Here is a 5,892-nt window from a genome sequence, read left to right on the forward strand (position 1 = left end):
GGGTGAGCTGAGGCAGGCGAGTGGGAGAGCCGGGCACACAGCTGTCTGTGTGGGCTCTGTCCTCTGCATCCAGCCAGCGCCTGGCCTGGGCCCATCAGGGGTGGGCGGTGGGCCTCAGCTCTGGCTCAGCCCCGCAATGGGGGTGGGGGTAGGGAGCTTATGCGCGGAGCGTGACTGTCCTGAACTGGAATCTCACACCAGTTTCTGCAGTCCTGCTCCTGTTCCTCCCTCGGCCACTCTCAGTTCCTCCAAGGACCTTGGGGAGGAAGTCTGCGGTGGTGGACAAATGTGCAAGTGCCCACAGCAGCCTTGGCCATAGGAAGTGGCTGGCCAGCCCCAGGCTGGTGTGCAGGAACTGTGTGGACAGTTTCTGTGGCCCCAGAAAGGAATTCTGGTGTGTCCTCTCATGTCTTCTTACTGAGTCCAGGCATGCAGGTGGGCAGGGCAGAGAATGGGGGTCTCTATTTTCAGGAGGCGATGCCATTGTTTGTTCTGGGCTATAGTGAGGAACAGAATCAGAGGCCATGGTCCAGGTTCCTTCCTCCAGCTGTTCCCTACTTGACTGCCCTACCCCACGATGCTACATGGGGCTTTAGAAGGGGGACATTTCTTTCCCAGGCCGCTATGATGCTCTGATCAGTATCTTCAGTTGGGAGAGGCGGGTGGTTCCTGAGATCAGCACGCATTTGCTCAGGACACACCCCTCTGGCTCTTGGGCAGCTTTGGGTCAAATCTTGCCCTTCTGCAAGCTGCCCTGATGATGGGGTTCAGTTCTAGCTGAGCCCGCAGCAGCTGCCCAACCAGAGACAGGCTCCCAGGAGGGTTGGGTTTGCGTGGGAGGGGGCATTCAAGGCCACAGCTGCTTCCTGGGAGGGGCAGCCTTTGCATGGCCAGGCTTGGGATTGGGAGCTAGTGGGTAAGAAAGCTCTGTCTCCTTGAGACAGAAGAGTTCATGATGTCAAGGGAGACTTACAGGTAAGGGGCTCCTCTGAGGAATGACAAGGGTGGTTTCTTGTACACTTGTCTCAGCCCAGAGAAAGGGAAAGGGAAAGCCCAGGGAAAGGGAGCACTCATGTGACAATGAAGAGATCATTTCACATGTGCTAAGCACATATGTGTGCCAGGAACCATGGGGGCACCATAGGGGTTGTGTGGCCTAATAGTTAGGAGTACAAACTTGGAGTCTTATGGTTCTAGGCTCAAGTCCCAGGCTCATATCTCACAAGCTGCATGACCTTGGGCAAGTTGCCTAACCCTCTGAGCTTCAGTTTCCTCACCTGTAAAATGGGCATGACCATCAAACCTCCCTCTCTCAACTGTTTGGAAAAGTGCTAGCCCCTAGAACTTTCCTTATTTACTTTTTTTTGGCCACATGTGCACTTCGCTTCAGTGTGCTAGCTTCTCTAGCTGCAGAGCACTGGGCCAGTAGTTATGGTGCACGGGCTTAGCTGCCCCGTGGCATGTGAGATCTTCCTGGACCAGGGATTGAACCCATTTCCTGAATTGGCAGGCAGATTCTTAACCACCGAACCACCAGGGAAGTTGCTTTCATTTACATTTTTTTTTCTAGTCATATTAAAAAAAATAAAACAGGGAATTCCCTGGCGGTCCAGCGGTTAGGACTCCACACTTTCACTGCCGAGGGCTGGGGTTCCCACAAGCAGTGCAGCACAGCTAAAAACAAATAAAATAAAACATATAAATAAAAAGGCAAAACAAAAACAAGCAAGTGAAATGAATTCTAATAATACATTTTATTTAACCTAATAAATTCCAAAAACATTACCATTTCAACATATAATCAGTATAAAAAAATCATCAATGAGATTTTACATTCTTTTTTTTTGCACTAAGGCTTCAGTTTCTGCGGTGTATTTCACATGCACAGCACATCTGTGTGGACGAGCCCCTTTGCACATGCTTAGTAGCTGCAATGGCCAGTGGCTGATTTTTAGAGTTAGACCATGCTGCAGAGGGTTTGACTCTGAAATAAGACCGTGTGGGATAAGCACACAGTGCCCTGTGGGTGCCCGGAAGGTTAGAACTATTGCTATCGGCAGGTGTTTCTGGAGTGGTCCAGTGGGGAAGACAGGTCCAAAGTCAATTCAAAGGCCCATCCCAGGACAATGGGATTGAAGAGGGAGTGATTCATTTGGAATTTGGATGTTCTGAGATCCAGAGGCCTTCCGATGTTCTCTGTATTCGACTTGGGCCTTCGAGAGTGGGCAGGGTGTCAGTAGACAGCAGACGGCGATGAGAAGGATATGGCAGGGGCAGAGGAACAGAGCCAGGAAGGGCTGGGCCAGGGTCAGAAGCTCATTTCCGTCCCAGGAACCCCAGTGAGTAACAGAGGGAGGGGGTTGAGGTGAGGCGATAGGGAGTGGTGGGGACTGTGGAGGGTGGAAGGGTGTGTGCCCGTCTCAGGCAGACACGACCGGGGCACTGGAGCCGTCAGGAATATGGGTCCGGAGCTGCCAGGCTCCTCTGGTTTGTCCACGGAAGCCAGAAATCTGGATTTTTATGTGAAATCTGACTTTTTAAAGTTGGCAACCAAGTCAAATTCTTTTGAAGCACTGTGCTCGGCCAAACAAAACATGTCTGCCGGCCGGCTTCTGCCCAGGCGCCTTGTCGGCCAGTTGTGGTGGAGCCCGTGCTGGAGGAGAAGGGAGAACGGCATCGTGTGACTAAGATAGAGGGTGGGGGATGCTGGCGTGTGGGTTGGTCTGCCTGGCCGAGGGGCCCTGACTTTCCCGAGGAGGCTGGGGAGCCACAGAGCCCATGGAGGCCAGAAGGCAGCTGGGCTGTTTCAGACTGAGAAAGACAGATTCTGGCATCTTGGGATGGGTGGCAAGTTCTAAGTTCCAGGTCTGCCTGGAGATGGCTAAGGGCCCGCAGCCAGACACCTGCACAGGCTGACTCAAGTCAGAGTGGTATTCCCAGCTGGGGACCCTGAGGGGATCGAGAGCAGGAGGTGGAGGCAGCCCCCAGGAGCTGCCCCACGGTCACAGAACCACTTTCTCCCTGCCTCTCACCTCCAGGGCTGTCTCCACTGACTAGCTGCTCCTATGGGTCCCCTTGGTCTTACTCCCCATTGACTATGGGGCTCTCTGCCCACTCAGACTCTCCATGATCTCAGAGCTCCAGGCCCACTAGCAGTTGCCCGTCTCAATTCAAATTCTCAAGAGAACAGATTGAATTGAACAGGGTGGACCAGGTGGCTTCTCTGTCCCAGTCAACTATGTCCAGGATAAGTGCCACATGGGACAACATCTCCCCCTTACTGGGCTCTCTTTCTGCAGGGTTGTAACTGAGGCAATGCGCTTGAGGGGGAGCCCATGGCAGTCCTGGAGGTGGGGGACAGCCTGTCCCAGTGCCTGATTCCTCCCCAGCTCCCAGGGACCCCTATCTGGGCCTTGAGAGCTATCAGGGTCCTCAGCGGTTTTCCTGTGGTTGGAGTTTCTGGGGAGAGAAGCATGCATGGACCCTAGGAGGTTGTACCTTTAATGCAAAGCTCAGGGAAATTAGATTCCAGAGGGTTGGGACCAAGCAGTTCACGGCGGGGTGGGGGGGTCTAGAAAGCAGATTGAGTACCTTGAGGGGGGCTTAAAACAGATGGGGGGTATTGTAGGCCAGAGAAGTCAGCCAGGTAGAACCCCAGTGTCTGGAAGAACCGGGACAAAGAACTCTAGAACCACAAGCCCCACATGGCAGTTGAGAGCAATCTGGCCCTATAGTGCCTGGAGCCGTCATGGCAGGACCCAGAGAGCTGGCAAGGCAGCTCCAGGTCCCTGTGGGGGAGGAAGTAGCCCAGAGCCTGCAGAGCTTAGGGCCAGAATCCAGAAGTCTTGGGACAAAGGATGTTAGAACCCAACCCCAGCCCTGAGCTGTGACAACCCAGGGACTCAGATACACAAGCAGATCTCATCTGGCTGAGTTCCCCAGACTGAGGAGGGTGCATGGGAAACTCCCCCAGAGCTGGCTGAGGTCTCCAGGTCTCTGGAAGCCCAGGTGACAAAGAGGATGCTGCTGGGTGGTAGAGAAGGGCCATGCTTTCCACCCCACCCTCAAGCCAGCTGCGTCCTGGCAGGCAGGCTGGGGCAGGGCCATCAGGGTCCTCCTAGGGCTGTCTCCCACCTCAGCTACCTTTGCCCCCAAGCTAGAGTCAGGACAGGTGTCCTTGACCCTTCAGACAGCTGAGGAAGCAGAGATTCCGAGAGGGATATCAGAACTGTGTGATTCTGTGAACCAAGTGAGGCGGGGCTGGCCTGAGAATTCTGAGAGTTAGCGGGGTCCCTTCTCAGAACCCCAGGCTCACACTCACCAAGAGCAGACTGGGGGACTGTGCCGTCGCTTCCCTCTCACCCTGGAAGCTTTAGGACACTAATGGAGACCCTTGTGCAGCTGTTCTTGCACACAGCCTCCTCCTCTCGACAGCCCCCTGTGCTGCTTTCCAAAGGGCCTTGCTGCCCACTGGGCCCCACATGAGCTCCTCAAGGCTTGTCAGGGTCACCAATGAGTTCCCAGGGCCCAGCTCAGGCCTAGACACAAGGTAGGCCCTCCAAGGACTTACTGTGTGTTTGCTGAGTGAATCCAGAGAACCCAGGAGACCTGGGACCCATCACTGTTCCCTCCACCAAGAGTCTTCGAGGGAAGGGACGGGGTCCTGGTCACCCGTGAGTCCCTAAGGGCCAGTCCATGAAAGGGGGCAGGTACCCTACTCTGGTTGGGGAAGGGACCAGGGTAGCCTTTGGGAGAGAGACCCGGGCCCCAGGGGAAACTTCCATACCTGGGGCTCATCTACCCAGGGCCCCCCAGCACCCACCTCCAGGTGCGATGGGGTCTGGGCAGGCTTAGAAGCACACTGAGTCCCTTGGGAGAGTCTTTGCCACCTCCCCAGGGCTCCATTTCTGTAGTTAAAAGTGTTTTGTAACCATTAAGATGCTGTCCAAGTATCTCATGATGCTATTTACATAAACTACAAGATCAGGCAAAACTGATCAGGCAAAACTAATCAAAAGAGAGTTCAGGACCATCCCCTCAGAGGGGAGAAGCTGACAGCCCCCATGAGGGAGACCTCCACATTGAGGCTGGTGATGCTCTACTTCTTAACCTGGGTGCTAGTTATTTTGCACGAATACGTTTTTGTGAAAATTTTACTAAGCTGTGTACTCATGAGAGCTGCACTTTTCTACACCTATTTATTTTACACTTTCATAAAGTTTTAAAAATGCTAAACAGCACCAAGATCATAGTAATAAAACATTAGTCTCCAGGTCCCCTCCACTTATGGAACCCTTACCCCCATCCCTGATAGCATCTCTAAATGAGAAGAGAGGCCTCTGCTGGGGGTGGGTGGCAAAGGAAACCGGGAGCTGTCCTGACCTGCGTGCCTATCTACAAGAAGGCATCATTTCCACTGAGATGGTACCTTTCGGACGAGGAGAAATAGCAGAGCTGTCTAAAATGCCTTCATTCCCACTTTCCAGGAGATTGAGAAAATGTCTCCCAATCACACCAAAAACAGAGGTGTTTTCTTTTGAGGTGGCTGGGAGGCTTGAGCAAGTGGGGGGGGGGGTGCGGAGGGATGGCGTTTAGTCACACCCACGACTTTTCAGAGAGAGGGGGAGGGTGCGCCGCGTCCTCCCTGCTGATGCCCCGCGCTGCAGGGTGCAGGCTCTGCCCAGCGGGGCGCCGGGAGGAGGGGCGCGGGGGGCGGGGCCCAGAGTCCCACCCCATAGGCGGGGCCCCACTCCACTCCTCCCACCGCCCACCTGCCCCGCCCCGCCTCTCACCGCCGAGGGTCCCTCGGGCGCAGCGCTCCGGCCTCTGCCCAGGCACCCGGCCGGCGCCCGCCCTCCGCTCCATCGCCGGTCGCCCTCCGCGCCGACCCGC

The 5,892-nt window shown here is 55.0% G+C and overlaps 1 protein-coding gene across 1 annotated transcript in view; it reads left to right on the plus strand.

The window, feature by feature from the left end:
- The first annotated feature begins 963 nt into the window (after positions 1–963).
- PLEKHG5 (pleckstrin homology domain containing, family G (with RhoGef domain) member 5) overlaps positions 964–5,892 on the plus strand; it is a 35,732-nt gene continuing 30,803 nt past the window's right edge. The window contains exon 1 of the mRNA XM_010850198.1: positions 964–975. The gene's annotated coding sequence lies outside the window, so the exon portion shown is untranslated. The remainder of the gene's footprint in view (positions 976–5,892) is intronic.

The sequence above is a fragment of the Bison bison genome, unplaced genomic scaffold (assembly GCF_000754665.1).
Source record: "Bison bison bison isolate TAMUID 2011002044 unplaced genomic scaffold, Bison_UMD1.0 scf7180017864289, whole genome shotgun sequence".
Classification (NCBI taxonomy): Eukaryota; Metazoa; Chordata; class Mammalia; order Artiodactyla; family Bovidae; genus Bison; species Bison bison.